The 19,418-nt window shown below is 47.6% G+C and overlaps 1 pseudogene; it reads left to right on the top strand.

Moving 5' to 3' along the window:
- The first annotated feature begins 4,203 nt into the window (after positions 1–4,203).
- Positions 4,204–5,208, top strand: LOC110329986 (annotated as a pseudogene).
- The last annotated feature ends 14,210 nt before the right edge of the window (positions 5,209–19,418 follow it).

Raw genomic sequence — 19,418 nt, 5'->3', positions numbered from 1 at the left:
GAGAGAGAGAGAGAGAGAGAGAGAGAGAGAGAGAGAGAGAGAGAGAGAGAACACACATTGTTGCTCTTCAGGAACTGTGCATCTTGTTTTGGGAGACTGGCCTGGCCTTGAACTCTGAATCTTCCTACTGCATCCTCCTGAGTGCTAGTATACTAGGTGTGTGCCACCTCACCTGTTTCAGAGAATCTGCAAGTTGACAAGCTGAAACCCAAACAAGATTAATTTGCTGACCCAAGTTCACACTGTGAAAAGTAGGCTCTGGGTTGACAGCCACAGGAAGCCTGGAACTGCTTCTGTCTTGATTTTGATTGGCCTGATGACTGAATGCAGGATGCTCAGAACTATAGATGACACAACTGGAATGAGCTTGTGGAAATGAGGTATCTTCCCACATATTCTCCACATTAGCAAAAATGGAAAAAGTAGTAGTGATTTTACGTTTTTCCCAATTAGGAAAGACTAGATGTCAGATGCAGATGTTTCTCTTGCATATATAGGATGTGGTGGTGGTGGTGGTGGTGGTGGTGGTGGTGGTGTGTGTGTGTGTGTGTGTGTGTGTATGTGTGTGTGCACGCATACACTCACACACACACATATGTTTCACTTTTGGAGAAGAATTTATAGTAGCACACTGCTCCTCACCAAGCCTCCCTTCTAAGTATAGCCTGCCTGCTTCCATCGGAAAGGCCTGCTGCACAGAGCCTTGTAATGCAGAATTCCTTATTCCTGTTTAAAATCCTCACAATTGCTGGCTTCCCTGCAAAAGCTCTGGCGTTCCTGGTTCCTCCTGCTGTCAGATTTCAGCAGGGAAGGAGCAGATTAAAGGCTGACTTACTTCCTGCAATCCTCCTCTTGGGCTCCTTGATGCTTCTATTATTATTTTTAAATTATTACTGTTGTTGTGTGTGCACATGGTGTGTGTGTGTGTGTGTGTGTGTGTGTGTGTGTACGTGTGTGTACGTGTGTACATGCCAAGGCACATGTATGGGGGTAAGAGGACAACTTTGTGGAGCTGATGCTTTCTTTCCTCTTTTCCGTGGGTTCTGGCATTGGAACTCAGGTTGCTAGGCCTGCGCAGCAAGCACCTTTACACACTAAGTCATCTTAGTGACCCTCCATCATTATAAAAATGTTTTCATTAGCACATATTGATTATACTTAATAATGGGCTTCAGTATGACTATATATATATATATATATATATATATATATATATATATATATATGAAACACATTTCCATCTTTTTAAAAATTAATTTCTTTATTAACATCCCAAGTGCTGCATCCCTTCCAGGTCCTCCCCCCCAGAGTCCCTTCCCCCTCCCCTTGGGCTCTGAGAGGGTGGAGCCCCTCTGGGTATTCTCCCACCCTGGTGCCTCAAGTCTCTGCAGGGTTAGGCTCATCCTCTCCCACTGAGGCAGGACGAGGCAGGCCTCTGCTGCATGTGTGCTGGGGCCTCAGTCCAGCGCATGTAAGGCATTTGCATCTTATTTATCCTTCAGCATCCTTTCCTGTCCCAGTCCCCGCCCCTTGTTGATCACATGCTCCTTACCTAACAAGCCCTCTGTTATTTTTTAAGTACAGTGGAAGGGTTAATTTAAAAATAAATCTTTTTGTTTATTCTTGTGTATATGTGTGCATGCGTTTGTGTGTGAGGTGCGTTCATGCTATAGTGCATGCGTAGAAATCACAGGACACCCTGTGTTTTGGTCTTCCTCTTCCACCTTGTTTTTGAGGCAGGGTCTCTCTGGTTTGCTCTTGTGCTGGATACTCTAGGCAGCTAAAGCATTTTCCTGCTGCCTCCGTCTCTCTACACAGACACACTCCACTGCCTCCTGCTCTTACCTGCATTTCTCATATCTGAAAGCTGGTTGCATCTCTCTGACCCAGGTTGGGTTAACTCTTGATGAGGTCATAATCTTAAACACACATACACACCCACACCCACACATGTGCACACACACACACACACACACACACACACACACATGTGCACACACACTTAGTAGTTTGCAAGTGTAAGGTCCAGACATGCAGTCTTTCTAATGAGGATGTCAGAAAGAGGCAAAGGAGTGACATATTTTGGCGATTTAAAGACAGATGTCATCTAGCCTAAGATGGCCCTAAATTTGGCTATGTAGCCAAGGTTAGCTTCAAACTCTTGGTCTTCCTGCATCAACCTCCCTAGTGCTGGGCCCACAGGTGTGTGCCGTGAAGCCTGAAGGGCAGAATAGTTCCCTAGGGTGAGTCTCTTTCTATGGTAGGTAGTGAGTATATTGCTGCCTCCCCTACCCACCATTCTGGGACTCTTATGGACCCCTGGGGGGATGCAGGCCCACTCCCCGTGGATGTGATTCACATGGAGAGGCAGAGCTAAGGAGGCCTCCTGGCTAGGTCAGGGGAGTTACGCTCCACAAACACATCCTGAGCCAGGGTTTATGTATTTAGTTTTTGTTGTTTTGTTTTTTCGAGACAGGGTCTTACTATGTGGATCAGGCTGGCCTGGAACACACAGAAATTCTACAGGCTTTGCATTCTGAGTGCTTTAGTGAAGGTTGTGTGTTACCATGCCTACCCTCAGAGGTGTCCCCCTCCCCCAGGGTAGGGTAGTGTGGGATTGGATTATTTATCTAGCACATACACACACATGCAAGTCATAGAACATATGTATAAGTCAGAAGTTCTTGCCTTCTGCCTTGTCGAGGCAAGATCTCTCTTGTTTTGCGGTGAACTTCAGGCCATTATCCCGTCTCTGCCTCCCTCTCACCGTAGGCAAGCGGGGGCTGCAGATTTTTGCCTCCCAGTTGGGCTACTTACTGTAGGTCTCAGGTGTGTCAGGTTGGCTCGTCAAGAGCCTGCTGAGCCATCTCCCTGGTCTAGTGGCTGTTAGAAACCAGGAACTCTCCCAGCCTGTCCTTAGCCACTCAGTGCCTACAACATGTCATCACCAGCTGCCAAATGGGACAGACATACCCTTTAAAAGGTCCCCGTCATCGAGGCCTGCTCTCTCCTTCTCTGTCTGTCTGTCTGTCTTGCCCCTGCTCTGAGGCAGCCTGTCACCTGTCCCTAATACAACTTTCATGTGAGAACTGTTGCATGGCGTGATCTTTGCCACATACCTTGGCCCCAATCTGCCAAGGTTCTCCCACCACGAACCCCCCTATCACTGACAGTCTTAAGCTTCCTCATGCTTTACTGTCTCAAATGGTGTGCCGAGGGGTCTTTGGGAGACCTTATTCAAAGGCAGATCCGACTCCAGAGGTCTGCGGTAAAGCTGTGGCTACTCCCACCCTGTGGGCACTTGGATGATTCTGATGCTGTAGGTTGCTGAGTTCTCTGACCCTTTGGATCTCACTTTCAGCAGTGTCTGGAGTTGCCTGGAAAGCTTCACAAAGCTTGTTTTCCTCAGCTCAGCCTAGATACTCTGACTTAATTGCAGCTGACTGGGTATCGTGAGTTGTATAAAAGCTTCTTGGGTGACACGTGTGTGTGTGTGTGTGTGTGTGTGTGTGTGTGTGTGTGCGCGCGCACAACAGAGCAGAAGACATGGCATTAATAATTGTCTAAGGGTTCATCTGTCCCAGGGACACTCCCATTCGTCCCTGGGACCCCAACCCAGCTGCAAACCAGCTCATCCTCTTTTGTCAAGGAAAACCAGACCAGGGAATACTCTGGCTTTCCCTTTTCTTCTGCCCTGTCCTTAGCCAGCTCTTGGACCCAAGGTATTCTGGCACCATGCAGTGTGGAGCAGGCAGGCATAGGTTGAATCTGTCAGGGAACCAGGAGAAAAGGAAGAGAGGTCTCCCTTGGCTGGGGCCGAGGGCTCTAGACACAGCTGCTCTTTTCTAAAAGCCCTCTCTGCTAAGTAGAAAATAGCTCCCACATTGCTGGGGGGGCTTCCTGGGGTTCCCTTCCTGCTGGGTCAGTGTAGACCACCAAGTCAGGCAGGTCAGTAGCAATGGAATGCTGTGTAAGGAAAAGGTCATGCTGACTCAGAACTTCTCAACCCATCACAGGCTCATGGTGACAAAATTCACGATGACCATGAATTTTCCATGACATGTGTGGGTTTCATTGATGAGGTTGTAACAAATTTCCATCCTCGGAGGAGCTTAAGGTACAAATGTAGGGGTTCTCTGCTCCTCCCTGTTCCAGAGACAGCCACACCTTCTTGTGCAGTGCCAGCCTCATCCTGTAGACAAGATGGTGAAGGTCGGTGTCAACAGATTTGGCTGTATTGGGCGCCTGGTTACCAGGGCTGCCTTCTGCTCTGCACTTGGCAAAGTGGAGATTGTTGCCATCAACAATCCCTTCACTGACCTCAACTACATGGTCTACATGTTCCAGTATGACTCTACCCATGGCAAATTCAACGGCACAGTCAAGGCCGAGAATGGGAAGGTTGCAGTCAACGGGAAGCCCATCACCATCTTCCAGGTGCCAGATCCTGCTAACATCAAATGGGGTGAGGCTAGTGGTGAATATGTTGTGGAGTCTACTTTCATCTTCACCACCATGGAGAAGGCTGGGGCCCACTTGAAGGGTGGAGCCAAAGGGTCATCATCTTCTCTCCTTCTGCCAATGCTCCCGTGTTTGTGATGTGTGTGAACCATGAGAAATATGACAACTCACTCAAGATTGTCAGCAATGCATCCTGCACCACCAACTGCTTAGCCCCCCTGGCCAAGGTCATCCGTGACAACTTTGGCAGTGTGAAAGGGCTCATGACCACAGTCCATGCCATCACTGTACTCGGAAGACTGTGGATACTCCCTCTAGAAAGCTGTGGTGCGGTGGCCATGGGACTGCCCAGAACATCATCCCTGCATCCACTGGTGCTGCCAAGGCTGTGGGCAAGGTCATCCCAGAGCTGAATGGGAAGCTCACTGGCATGGCCTTCTATGTTCCTATCCCCAGTGTATCAATTGTGGATCTGACATGCCGCCTGGAGAAACCAGCCAAGTATGACGACATCAAGAAGGTGGTGAAGCAGGTATCTGAGGGCCCACTGAAGGGCATCCTAGGCCACCCTGAGGACCAGGTTGTCTCCTGCGACTTCAACAGCAACTCCCACTCTTCCACCTTTGATGCTGGGGCTGGCATTGCTCTCAATGACAACTTTGTAAAGCTCATTTCCTGCTATGACAATAAATATGGCTATAGCAACATGGTGTGGACCTCATGGCCTACATGGCCTCTAAGGACTAAGAAACCCTGGACCACCCACCCCAGCAAGGTCACTGAGAGCAAGAAAGAGGCCCTTAGTTGCTGAGGAGTCTCTGTCCCAACTCGGTCCCCAACACTGAGCATCTCCCTCACAATTTCCATCCTAGACCCCCATAATAACAGGAGGGGCCTAGGGATCCCTCCCTACTCTCTTGAATACCATCAATAAAAGTTCACTGCACACCCCTTCCCCCCAAAAGAAAGAAACGTAGGCCAGGTTGTCTAGTGGGCTCCCGGCACTTGAGGCAGAGACAAACCTGTCCCTGAGTTCAAGGTCAGTCTCATTACACTGGTGTTCCAGACCACCAGTGGCTCCACAGTGAGACTATCTCAAATGAGGAGGGGAGGGTAAAAAAGAAATCCATTATCCTAAATTCTGGAGGTTGAAAGTTGGGCTCAGGTGCTAACAGAACTGAAATTGAGGTGTTGCTTTTTTTCCAGGGACTTTACAGGAGTACGTTTCCCTTGCCCCCCTTTATTTAGCTCCTAGAGGCTGCCTGCAGTCCTTTTTCGTGGACTGAGTTACATTACATCACGTTGGCCTCTTCTACCCTCCCTCTTTCGATTTTGGAAGCTGGACTCCAGAAATTCAAATAATCCCATTAAAAAATGGGGTACAGAGCTAAACAAAGAATTCTCAACTGAGGAATACCGAATGGCTGAGAAACACCTGAAAAAATGTTCAACATCCTTAGTCATCAGGGAAATGCAAATCAAAACAACCCTGAGATTCCACCTCACACCAGTCAGAATGGCTAAGATCAAACATTCAGGTGACAGCAGATGCTGGCGAGGATGTGGAGAAAGAGGAACACTCCTCCATTGCTGGTGGGATTGCAAGCTTGTACAACCACTCTGGAAATCAGTCTGGCGGTTCCTCAGAAAATTGGACATAGTACTACCGGAGGACCCAGCAATACCTCTTCTGGGCATATACCCAGAAGATGTTCCAACTGGTAATAAGGACACATGCTCCACTATGTTCATAGCAGCCTTATTTATAATAGCCAGAAGCTGGAAAGAACCCAGATGTCCCTCAATAGAGGAATGGATACAGAAAATGTGGTACATTTACACAATGGAGTACTACTCAGCTATTAAAAACAATGAATTTACGAAATTCTTGGGCAAGTGGATGGATCTGGAGGATATCATCCTTAGTGAGGTAACCCAATCACAAAAGAACTCACTNGATATGCACTCACTGATAAGTGGATATTAGTCCAGAAACTTAGAATACCCAAGATACATTTTGCAAAACACAAGAAAACCAGGAAGGAAGACCATCGTGTGGATACTTCGTTCCTCCTTAGAATAGGGAACAAAATACCCATGAAAGGATATTGGTACAGAGACAAAATTTAGAGCTAAGATCAAAGGATGGACTATCCAGAGACTACCCCACCCGGGGATCTATCCCATCATCAGCCACCAAATCCAGACACTATTGCACATGCCAGCAAGATTCTGCTGAAGGGACCCTGATGTAGCGGCCTCTTTTGAGGCTATGCCAGTGCCTGGCAAACACAGAAGTGGATGCTCATAGTCAGCTATTGGATGGAACACAGGGCCCCCAGTGGAGGAGCTAGAGAAAGTACCCAAGGAGCTGAAAGGGGTTGCAACCCTATAGGTGGAACAACAATATGAACTAACCAGTACCCCCGCCCCCCAGAGCTCTAGCTGCATATGTAGCAGAAGATGGCCTAGTTGACCATCATTGGGAAGAGAGGCCCCTTGGTCTTGCAAACTTTATATGAGCCAGCACAGGGGAATGCTAGGGCCAAGAATTGGGAGTGGGTGGGTAGGGGAGCAGGGGCGGGGAGGGTATAGGGAACTTTCGGGATAGCATTTGAAATGTAAATAAAGAAAATATCTAATAAAATAAATACAAAAAAAGAATTAAGACTGCTGTTTTCTAATAGTTTTACAATATAGAAAAGATATTTGCATTTCTGCATTGACAAACAAATTTTGTATTTAAATAAATTTATCTGCATACCAGGATGGGTATGAATAAGGCTAACCAAGCAACTGATTGTTCAGACATCAAGACCAAACACCAATAAAAAGTAAACACATAAGACAAAAAAAAAAAAATACTTTTCTGATTAGCCTAACCTCAACCAGATAATCCAGGGTCATTTCCCTATTTTTCACATTTGTCAATTAGCCAGGCCTGGTGGTTCACGTACTTGTATTTCTCAGGCAGAAGGTCAACCTGGGCCACCAGTCTCAGAAACCCTCCCCTCAATCGATAGTAAAGTACCTGAAACTTTAATTCTCCTTTCTAGAGAACAGAACCCACTTCTATGTTCTGGGGGTTGTATCAGGACATGGGGGGGGGGACATGAGGGTCATGTTATATTTTGAGTGAAAAGTATATTTCATAGTCTCGTGTGTTTGGATGCTTGGGCTTGGTCTCCAGCTATGAACTCTGGGAAGCCCTGGGGTCACTTTGGGGGCTTAGCTGGAGAAAGTGGGCCACTGGGCATGTGGGTCTTAGGATAGTTATTCTGTGGCTCACTTCCAGCCTGACTTTCTGTTTTCCTTCCTTCCTGTGGAGATGTGAGGTGGTGAGTCCCCAGGTACAAGCTCCTGTCACTGAGGAGTCCCAGGGACCTGACTGTCTCTGCTCCACCCCCTCCTTTGTCCCCCAGTGCCGGGATTATAAGTGTGTGTCACCACGCTTAGCTTTTCATTTAAACGTGGGTTCTGGAGACTGAACTCAGGGAAGCATTTTACCAACTGAGCTGTCCCCTCATCTGTCAAAGTCCCCCGCCCACACTTCCCGGTCTTGTTCATTCTAGTTGAAATAGGATCCTTCTTAGGCCAGCAACACAATCACTGCTTGCCTGACGTTATCATGAAACAAACAAACAAACAAACAAACAAACACCACCACCAACAACAAACCAAGAGAACCAGGCTTAGCCCTCCAGCCCTGCTTTACAGAGACTCAGAGTCAGAGGTGAACAGGACAACTCAACAGTGTCCAGGCATGTGGACACGTGGCCTTTCCTTTCCTGTGTCTCTCCCCGACAGCTGTTCCGTCAAATCCAGGCATGGACACCTTAACTGAGGAGTCCTCACTCCAGAGACATCACCATGTGCCATGTCTCCTCACCTCAGTTTCCTCTGGGAGGTTCTGCCTTTCTTCCCGAAGTGCTGGAGGAGTCTGTAAATAGTTCCCCAAGATGCTAGAAGCCTTGGGTGGAGAAACTCACTATAAATACCAGACATTTATAATTAGTCTTCCTGGGGCTCAGCAACGCATATGGAGGAGGCAAACACCTGCAGGGTAGAAAGTCAAGACTCAGGGCCACAGTTCTCAGGAGCTGCCTCTAGGCTAGAGGTGACAAGTGACCCGCAAGGACACAAACAGGGATGAGGCCATCTTGCTGCAGCCTCATGGGCAGTGGGGGCTGGTAGGGTACGCATTCCATTGCTTCCTGTTGGTGAGGCCTCTGCCAAGGAGTGTGATGCCCCCATGTCTAGGGCTATAGAGTGATGTCCTGTACTGTAAGAGACTCACAGAAGCTATAAGATTAGTGACAATCAGGTGTGGTACTACACATTTGTGATCCAGGTACCCAGGAAGCAGAAGCAGGAAGATCAGAAGATAAAGCTCATCTTTGGTTACAAGATTAGCTTGAGGCCAGCCTGTGAGCTGTGAGCCAAATGAGACTGTGTCTTTAAAAGGGGGGGAATGGGGAGAAGGCTCAGTCTGTAAATTGTGTAAGCATGAGGATCTGAGTTCAGATCCCCAGGACCAGTGTAAAGACAACACTCACCTATGACTTCAACTCTGAGGGGACAGAGATAGGAGCCTGACCTAGCTAGGATTTCTTTTGTTGTGACAAAAACTCCATGACCCCAAAAGCAAGTTGGGGAGGAAAGGTTTATTCAGCTTACACTTCCAGATCACAGTCCATCATTGAAGGAAGTCAGGACGGGAACTCAAGCAGGACTGGAACCTGGAGGCAGGAGCTGATGCAGAGGCCACAGAGGCATGCTGCTTACTGACTTGCTTCCCATGGCTCCCTCAGCCTGCTTCCTTCTAGAACCTAGGACCATCAGCCTAGGGATGGCATCACCCACAATGGGCTGGACCATCCCCCATGGAACACTGATTGAGAAAATGCCTTACAGTTGGATTTCACGGAGTCATTTCCTCAACATAGGCTCCTTCTCTGATGTCTCTAGCTTGTGTCAAGTTGACACAAAACCAGCCAGCACAGAAGCCCTGAGGCTTGTTAGACAGCTGGTCTTGAAAAATTGAATTGACACAGGGGGAGAGAGAGAGAGAGAGAGAGAGAGAGAGAGAGAGAGAGAGAGAGAGAGAGAGAGAGAGAGAGAGATCATGCAGCCTCTCAGGCTTCCTGTAGAACTGCCCTCTGTGTCACCAAGTAGTCTTAGAAGACTTCCAGAAGATGGGGCTACATCCAGAAGACGGTGCTGCCTCTGTATAGATGCATCCTTCCGAACCCTTCCAACACAGCTCACCAGGACAGATTCAGCTCTAGGACAGAAGCCCCCGAGCACACTCAGGTATAGAAACAGAGGTTCTCATCCCCACAAAACCTTTGAACATATTTTCTGGATGGAGACCCTGGAATCACACAATCTTCTGGCTCCCTGAAGCATGCCCGGTCCACCCCTCCTGCCTGCTCCCTGTATGCATCTTCCGTGGTGCTGCCAGAATAAACGCTTCATCCTCAGATGGTGCCTGAGGTTTATCTCTAGGATGAACTGAAATTAATGGGCGAAGGATCTTCCAGGGAAGCTGGCTAGAGGTGGGGGTGGATCACCTGAGCCGTGTGCTGAGAAGTCTTGCTGGGGAGTACTTAGGTCCTGGTATTGGGGCATGGGCAGTCTTATTCCCTCTGTGTGCACAGCTGAGCTGATGTTATCTACATCTTTTCTCAGGAGGCAGAGGCAGGTGGATTTCTGAGTTCGAGGCCAGCCTGGTCTACAAAGTGAGTTCCAGGACAGCCAGGGCTACACAGAGAAACTGTCTTGAAAAAACCAACAAAACAAAACAAAACAAAACAAAACAAAACAAAACAAAACAAAACAAAACAAAACAAAACACTGAGTCCATTTAGTGCTTCTGAATGTGTGCACAGGAGCACACATGTGGAGGTCACCCGCTGGGCCATGGGGAGCCACGCAATGGCAACAGCTCAGAGAACTGACTCTACCTTTCCCTGTCGGGCCCCAACACAGAGCGGGTGGGTCTCAGGAGCCTCTCCCCCACCCATGCTGGACTTTCTGACAGGGTTGACCTTGAGCAGATCTTGTTCAGGCCAACATGGCTGCTTTGAGTTCACGAGTGCTGCAGCCATGTGTGGTGTCCAGAGACAACATTTCACAGTATCCCAACCTCCAGCTCTTACATTCTTCCTGCTCTCCTTCCCATGATGCTCTCTGGACCTCGGGATGGGTTTTTATATAGATGTTCCATCTATGGGAGAACACCCACAGTTGCTTATTCTTTGCACTTTGAGTAGTAGTGAGTTCGGAATTTCATCTAACTTGCAGTCAGATGGGCCTGTTTTACCTGAAGACCGTTAGAGGCTCCCCACTGGTAGCAGAGCTTTCGACACCCCAATGCTGGTGTCTGACCCTTGTGACCCTCTTCTGAGCCGAGGCTCAATTTTTCTATTACAGTGGTTACTTCTAGAGCACATTTGCCATATTTCTGCATTTTGTGCCCTGAATCTTTCTCGGATGTAGCTTGAACTTGATCAGCCTATGCAAAAGTGAAGTCCAGAAATGACAGGTTAATCGTCCAGGGAGTGATCAGCAGTCCCTAGGAAAGGGAGAAGCAGATAAATGTGCTGTGGCTTCCTCCTAGGAATGGAAGGTTCTAGGTAACTTCCTGACCATTTTTGGGGAAGTCCTAGCAGCATTGCCTGCCACTCCCCATCCAGTGTGGTAGTTCAAATAATGAACCCCCTGAATACATTTCCTTTCCTTTGTTGTCTCTTCTCAAAATCATCTACACCCAAATTCTTGTCTCGGGCTCTGCTTTTGGAAATCCCAATCACTTGGCGTCAAATCCAAACTGACTTTGCATGATGCCTTCCTGCTGCCCCGACCTCACCAGCCCTCACTCTCCTCTCCACCATGTCTGTCATCTTCCAGTCATACAACCTTGACCCAATTCTCCTAACTTGCCAGGCCTTTCCTCCCTCTGGACCTTTGCACCGTCACTCCCTCTGACTAGACAGCCCTTCCTTTTGACCTCTGTACCATTATCTTGCAGTCTCAGCTTCAATTAGAGAATGCTCCTTCCTCTTGGCATTTTCTTAATTAGTGATTGATATGGGAGGGCCCAGCCCATTGTGGATGGGGTCACCTCTGGGCTGGTGGTCCTGGGTTCTGTAAGAAAGCAGAGCATGAGCAAGCCATGAGGAACAAGCCAGTAAGCAGCACCCTCCAGGGCCTCTGCATCAGTTCCTGCCTTCAGGTTCCTGCCCTGCTTGAGTTCCTGTCCTGACTCCCTTTGATGATGAACAGGTGGAGCTGGAGAAGTGACCCAGACTCTTTGGAGGAGCTGGGTCCCAAGCTTGACACTGTGAATCGCAAACTTTGGACACTGAAAAATTTCCCCCACAGTTGGTGTTTTGCTTTGATCTGTTTGTGACTGCTCTGTTTTTTCTTTCTTGAGGTATTTAACTTACTTTTTATTTTATAGGAGCCTGCAGTTGAGTGACTTTAGATTTTCTAAAGGAGCTTTTAACTTAAATGTTTGAATTTTTAAAGACCGTGGGTGTTTTAAAACTTGGAATATTTAATATTATATTCATATTAATGTGTGATCTTGGCAATGAACAGGAAAGGATTGGTTATGGCTTAACAGTGAAATGTTTGTGTGTCAAATTGATGAGGGATCAAAGTGTGCTGGATAGTTTTATGTCAATTCGGCACCTATAGTCATCTGAGAGGAGGGACCCTCAACTGAGAAAATACCTCCAACATATTGGGCTGAAGGCCGGCCTATAGGACATTGTCTTAACTAGTGATTGATGGGGGAGGGCCCAGCCATTGTGGGTGGGACTACCCCTGGGCTGGTGGTGCTGGGTTCTATAAGAAAACAGACTAAGCAAGCTGTGATGAGCAAGCCAGTAAGCAGCACCCCTCTGTGGCCTCTGCATCAGCTCCTGCCTCCAGTCTCCTGCCCTGTGTGACTTCCTGCCCTGACTTTTCCTTCAGTTATGAACTATGATGTGGAGGTATAAGTCAAATAAACCCTTCCTCTCTAAGTTGTTTTTGGTTATGATGTTTTGTTGCAGCAATAGAAACCTAATTAGGACAGCTTGCACATATATATTTGTGTGTGCAGTGTGTGCATGTGTGTGCGTGTGCGTGTGTGTGTGTGTGTGTGTGTGTGTACAGTGCCAAGAGTCTAGAAGAGAGTGTCAGATTCTCCTGGAACTAAAGTTCCAGACAGTTGTGAGTTGCCATGTGGGTCCTGGGAATGGAATCTGCATCCTTTGCAAGAATAACAGGTGCTCTTAACTGCTAATAAATCACCCTTAACATCTTATTTAATTAATTAACTAATTAATTTTTAAAAAACAAGGCTTCACTAAATTTAGAATTTGCCATAAGGGATAGAGTTCTTGGCCAGCAAACTCCGGGATCCCTCTTGTCTCCACCTCCCAGACCTGGGATTTGAGCAGTTTGCCACCATGTTCAGATTTTATAGGGGTGCTGTGGATCAAAACTCAGGTCCTCATGTTAGTGCTGAAGGAATTTTACTGATTGAGCTGTTTCCCCAGCTCCTGTTTGTTTATTTCTTAATGATCTGACTCTCACTGGTCTATAACCACCCCCTGACTGAGGATGTCCTCTGTCTACTTCCTGAGGTACAGAGCACCCTGAAAGCTCCTGATATGTGGAACACAAGCATTCGTTCAATGAAGGTGAAATTCCCGTTGGCTTGTTCTTCCTGCCTCCCATTCTGTACTCTGCATTGCCAGGCTGTGGACTCTGGCAGAAGGCTTGTATAGAGTAGGAAGGGAGATGACTCAGGGGTGAGAGAAGTGGAAGAAACATGCCCCAGTTTGACCTTCCCCCTCCCCACTCTGGGATCAGAGCATCAGTGGTCCCTGGGTCAGACATGCTGGGAGGATGAGCCAGGGAACTTCCTCCAGGCCTAGAGAGGTGTCCTACACACCTGGCACCCAAGCTTTGAGATCCTAAGATTCTAGGCAGTTTCCTGAAGTGACCCTGAGGGAGCATGGCTGATCTCCCATTTGTCTCTTTGGGCAAAGAGCCATCCATGTTGTAGCCTAACTATGCAATCATCTCTAAAGGTGCTAGAACCATGGACCTGTCCAAGATTGGATGATACTGATCTGTGATTTATAACAGGCTGTTCGTCATCCATTGTTGCCTGGAGATGCCTTGAGCCAACTTGCTACATGGTTTACTGGGGAAACATGGGTATATGGGTTGCACCTGGTTGCAGTTGTTTATGCCTGGTTAGTTACTAAACCTGGCTTTGGCTATGTAAGTGGTGGGAAAGAAACCAAACAAACGTCATGCTGAACTTGCATCCCTATGCCAGTGAGGCCCAGCCCCCTCCAACCATCTCTGTGTTTCAAGGCCTGGGGCCAAGCAAAGCCCCTTGAGACTGAGGGGTTGATTTAGTGCCTGCTTATGGATGCTGTAGATCTTTCTGAAGTCTCTCTGGCTTCTCTACTCTTATCCTTCCATGTTCTCTGCTTGTGATAAACTTCGTATGATTTTTTTCTGGAGCCTTGTGAGATCTCAGCATGATCTAGTTCTGTGTAGCTGTCATCCTCTTTGGAACCCAGCTGTCGGCTCCTGGCAGTTACAACATAGATAACCCAAGATGCCTCAGTCCTGGCAGCTTGTTCTCAGGAGAAGGAAGAAGAAGAAGCAGCAGCAGCAGCAGCAGCAGCTCACATCTCCTAGAGAAGCAGAAACATAGCCAGAGGGGCTAAAATGCCCATGGCTGCAGAGACCCCGACTGACTGAGTTAGGTGCTCAAAGATGCAGAAACTCAGCCTGAAGGTATGAGATATCCAGAGCTGCAGAGACCCAACCAGAAGGGCTAAGGTGCCCATAGTCACTAAAATCAACATCAATTGTAGTCCACTACCTATGGGATAGGTGTATGTGCATATATATATATATATATATATATATATATATATATATATATATACACACACACACACACACACACGTATATATACACACACACACACACACACAGTTGAGTTATACTGAATAAACCATGTGTATTCTCTTTTTACCTCATCAGTACATTATATGCGTTGATTGATAATCTTTTGAAAGATTCAATTTCCTTGTTTGTAAAATGGGAATTACAATGATAACTCTGATGTTGATAAAGCCAGTACATGGACCTACATTACAGGGTTATTGTGGGGATTAAATGAGATAAAAAAGCACACAAAAAGCTTTTAGCTCAGTATGTGGTATAGTCTAAGAAACAAAAATTATTATTTTAATAAAACTCCTTAAAGTTGCAAATGGATGTAAGTACCACATGAATATCTGTAGATTACCACCTGGAATGCCTATAAATACCACATTGAATGGCTATAGATCAGCATTCTGAATGACTGTAGAGTACCACACTGAATGGCTGTAGAGTACTTTATTGAATGGCTGTAGAGTACCATATTGAATGGCTGTAGAGTACCATATTGAATGGCTGTAGAGTACCATATTGAATGGCTGTAGAGTACCACACTGAATGACTATAGCATACTATATTGAATGGCTGTAGAATACCACACTGAATGGCTGTAGAGTACCACACTGAATGACTGTAGAGTACCATATTGAACAGGTAAGTCAGTGCAAGCCTACGATCCCAGCATGCAAGAGATGGAGGTGGTAGGATCAAAAGTTCAAGGTTATTCTAGGTTACAAAGTGGAGTTGATGTCAGTAGGGGTTATGTGAAACTGTCTCAAAATACACAAAAATCAGTAAGCAATCTAGATATCTTAGTTCTCAAGTCTGGGTTTTCCTATAAAGGCTTATATTATTGTCTAGAAACATAAATGTCAATGTAGAAGTTTCTTGAACCCATGTACTTGCTTTACAATAATAACAGCGATGAAAAAGGGGGTGGGGTGGAGTGCAGGGTTCCCAGCCCCTTGTGACTGAGAGGACTACATACCTTGTCTCACTCGAGATGTGAAACTGCATGGGCCACTGCACAGATTTTGTTACCAGAGTGGGAGAGATAAGATCAAGGTGTCTGGAAGGAAGGTCAAAGATGACATTCTGAGTGAGGAGCTGAGATTGGGGGGGGTGGGGGGGGAAGGTCACCAGGCACATGACCTAGTAGTAGAAGATCCAGCAGGTAGAGTGGATCTCAAAATGATGAGGGACCCAGTAGACGGTGTTAAAAAGTGTGTCAACTGGCTCTTTGTGCTTCTAGAAACCATGAAGATCAACTAAAACAGGCTGCAGAACAGGCCCCTCCATGGGTTGATGAGTGAAGGTTGCCTAGGGCAGAGCTCTGCAATCCCAAACTGCCCTGAGTGTGGACACTAAAAATGGGATTCCACAGTTCTGGGAAATATCCTGGGAGAAATGGGGAAGGACAGGAGGGCTATGGAGGAACCGTGGCTATGATGTTTCCTGACTCAGCACAAGTCTTCGGCCAAGTGAGAAGGCCAAGGAAAGTGAGAGCGGTCAGAGGTCAGGTTCGTAAACTGAGCGACTGGCGCTGCAGAGCCTAACCTCTCAGTTCATGGCTTCCCTGAGCTCAGAAGTGTTCCTTTTGCATCTGTGAATCTGCCTTGCTTCACTTTCTTCCTGCTTCCTCATCTGTGAGGCTAAAAAGAGGTGCAGAGCAGCTGCCCACGGCCAGAGGGAAATGCTCGGGAAGGTACAGATAGATTCTTGGCAGCCTGACCCACCTGGTTCTTTTTGAGCTAGACGGGGCTCTCAGGGAACCTTTCTCCTTCCCTCACTTTCCCACCCTTGATCCTTGCCCTGTGCTCATTAGCCTGCACCATTTGGTAGCCTCAGACAGGCTAGATTATTTACTGCATTGGGTGGTCCAAAATTGAACACCCTCTGTGTAGGTATGTGCCTGTGTGTGTATGTATTTATGCATGTATGTTTGTATGCATGCATATACCATGTGCTACTGTGTTCATCTGTGTGCGGAGGCCAGGGGTCAGCCTTAATCGTCCTTCCACATGAGCTCCCCACCTTATTTTATTTTATTTTTTAATATAGGAGCTCCCACTTGGTCCTGGGGTTTATCAGTTAAGCTAGACTGGCTGGCCAGGGAGCTTCAAGGACCCTGCTCCATCTCCCCAGCACTAACATCACAGGCATTTGCCACCATGCCCAGCTTTTATGTGGGGATTGGGGATTGGGGATTGGGGATTGGGGATTGGGGATTAGGGATTGAGCTCTGGTCCTCATGTTTGCAAGGCTAGCTCTTTACTTATTGAGTCATCCGCCCAACTTCTAACCCTGCCCCAACCCTCTATCAGAGAAGAAGCTGATGTCTTTTTTTTCTTCTGGAAAGTAGGACCCCAGTGAGGCGCTCACCTTGTCTTGTTGATTCTTCTAGCTGTTCTCCGTGCTCGGGTCTCCGAACACACAGTTCTCTGAGGAAATGGAGGCCTAGGCTGCACCATTTTCTAGAACTGGACTTCAATCCTTGGCCACTCTGTATGTACTTCTTGAACAGAAGCTGAAGGGGCCGCCTCCAGTTTCTTCTTGCAGCTTCAGTGAAGAAGACTGGTACTTGGTCATCTTACTGACTGGCTTGGTATGGAGGAGGTGCCAGCTTTAAGGGTAGGAAAATGACAACCAAAGTAACAGTTGTGACTACTGTGCTCTGAGTGACCTCTATTCCCACTGGACAGATGAGGGAGCCTGGGACCAGAGCGGTGGAGGTGTGGGCAACAGGGTTGGAACTCAGGTTATTCGCTTGCAAAGCTCACAAGATTGCTGCTAGCATTTATGGGGTGCTGTCTTCAGGGTGGTCAGGAACAAGGGTCAAACAGTTTGTTTTCCTTTCCCTTCCCTATTTTCCCTTCCTTCCCCCAACCCCTCCCCTGCTTCTCTTTTGAGGCAGGGTTCTATGCAGTACAAGCTGGTCTTGAGCTTACTAAGCATACATAGTAGGCTTTGAACTCCTGATCCTCCTGCTTCTACTTTCTGAGTTCTGGAATTACAGGCATGTGTGGTTCCATGCCTGGTTTATGCACTGAGGTTGGAACCCAGGCATCAGGCAAATGCTCTGCCAACCGACCAGTGTGCCCTACCCCTAGCTGTTTTCTTGATATTGAAGTGTATGCTCTGACTCGGTGATGCACCAGGCAATATCATTAGCCATCTTGACACAGGGACCGAGAAGGGGCTATGGTCACAAGTGACTCTCATAAGCTCTAGGCTGTGAAGGTGATAAAGGAACTAGAGCCGTTTGAATCAAGTGTAACCAGTATATATATTCCTTAGAAGGAAACACGCTGGCAGTGCCCTGGACCCACCACCAGCTTACTTCCAGCCTCAAACTTCAGCTTAGTCACTTTCAGTGTAGGGAAACTGAGGCCAGGAGAAATACCCACCACAATTTATGGTATCCCAGGGACAGACCCTCTGTCTCCTGGTGCTCTGCAACACACACACATAGGAGACTGCCTACCTACAACAAGTTAGGAGCTTCCAGGGAGATTCCTGGACCCATGGCTCCTCTCCCCACCCCCGCCATGACTGTAGTCTGCTCCCCCTCAGTTCTGCTCTGTGACTAAGAGAACTCCTGAGGCCCCATTTCTGTGAGGCCCTATTTCTGCCCAGCCCCCAGCCACCCCCTTGCTTTGGGAGCCCCCAGGCTTGTGAGCCATGGTTCCTAAGACAAGCAGGGCCGTGGGTGGGGTATGTGGGATAATTATAATCTTGGATGGCTTGACTCTGAGGCTGAGAGGCAGGGAGGCAGTTACTCCTGCAGGCTCAGGGAGTTGAGTCTGAGTCAGAAACCAGATCCCCCCGGCCCCTCCCCTTGAGGGTCTGGACCAGCGGTCTTATCTTGCCCATCTTCCCTCTGGTCTGTGGTGTGTTAGTTTCATCATGCTTGGCAAGCTTTTCTGAAATGCTGGCTACTTACTGACGCATGTACTAATGCATGGACATAAGAGATCTTGGGTTTAGATGGGGCAGAGCTGACACGGCATGGAGTGGTTAGCAGGGCATTGTGCCAGCCGAGCTCTAACTTGGAGTCACCGTTCGCTGCAGCACAGCCTTCCCCACATCCTTGGAACATGTTGTGCTTTCCTTTCCTCATGTGAGAGGCGATTATGATAAACATAACATTCTCTCGTAAGATAAAGGAGGGGACGCCCCATTGAACTTCACTAACGTGAAGCATGTTAGGCAAATGACAGTTGCTACTGTTCTGGTGGGCATTTTAACGCTATTCAAGAGATGCAAGGGAGACTCTGAAAAATCCTCACCACCTAGTCAGGGGACAGTAAGGGATTTTATCCCATATGGCAATGCCTGATTGACAGAAACTGCTTCGAGCACTGTGTCAGGTAAGAGGAAGCTAGACCTGCTGATGCAGGCCTGTCTTTCTGGCTACTAGGAAGGTTGAGGCAGGAGGATTGCAAGTTAAGGGCTACCTGGGCTGTGAAGTGAGTTCTAGACTAGCTTGCATAACCAAGTGACATTGTATCAAAGTAAAGACTTAAAGGAGGGCTAGGGAATATAAGCACATGGCAGAGCTCTTGCCCAGGGTGCACCAGACACTAGATTCAGTCCTTAACATTTCAAAAAAAGGGGCGAAAGAAAGAAGAAGGAAGGAAGGAAGAAAGGATAGAAGAAAGGAAGGAATGAGGAAAGAAAGAAAGGAAGGAAGGAAGAAAGAAAGAAGAAACACTGACTGATTCTGAGCTTTGCTCTAGATTCATAGGAAAAGGAGCAGTGCTCATTTGCATCATGTTCTGGAGGAGAGAGGGGGCACCTGCTGTCTCCTGTCTTGAATACAAGTTAGCTGTAGAGAGGAAACAGGGTGGGGAGGAACAAGGTGGGAGGGCATGGCAGAAATGATGGAGGCGGTTGGACTCAGCATCTCAGGCACCCAGGATCATGCTATAGGCACAGCTGTCCTATGGTAATCTGTCAGCATCCAGAGGATAAGGATGGCCATCGCTAC

Source organism: Mus pahari, chromosome 12 (genome assembly GCF_900095145.1).
Source record: "Mus pahari chromosome 12, PAHARI_EIJ_v1.1, whole genome shotgun sequence".
Classification (NCBI taxonomy): Eukaryota; Metazoa; Chordata; class Mammalia; order Rodentia; family Muridae; genus Mus; species Mus pahari.
Note: the sequence above shows the minus strand (reverse complement) of the source record. Positions and strands in the feature narration are given on the sequence as shown.